Below are 216 nucleotides of genomic sequence, written 5' to 3'. Positions count from 1 at the left end.
AGTCGAGTCCAAGTCAAGACCGAGTCCCAAGAGGTTTGAGTCCAAGACAAGACCGACTTCAAAAAGGTTTGAGTCAGAGTCAAGACAGAGTCCAAGACCAAGTCCAAGACAGAAAAGGTCTTATGCATGACAATATCAAGACAATACTTTGGGGTTTCACTTTCCTTCCAATATTATCATCAACATAATAAAGACACCTGGACTCGGTCAAGACCA

At 42.6% G+C, this 216-nt stretch overlaps 1 protein-coding gene across 1 annotated transcript in view; it reads right to left on the bottom strand.

Moving 5' to 3' along the window:
• The window catches only part of LOC116702269 (NACHT, LRR and PYD domains-containing protein 3), a gene marked incomplete at both ends in the record, with an annotated part of 4,730 nt that overhangs the window by 3,183 nt on the left and 1,331 nt on the right, over positions 1-216 (bottom strand).

Source organism: Etheostoma spectabile, chromosome 15 (assembly GCF_008692095.1).
Source record: "Etheostoma spectabile isolate EspeVRDwgs_2016 chromosome 15, UIUC_Espe_1.0, whole genome shotgun sequence".
NCBI lineage: Eukaryota > Metazoa > Chordata > Actinopteri > Perciformes > Percidae > Etheostoma > Etheostoma spectabile.
Note: the sequence above shows the minus strand (reverse complement) of the source record. Positions and strands in the feature narration are given on the sequence as shown.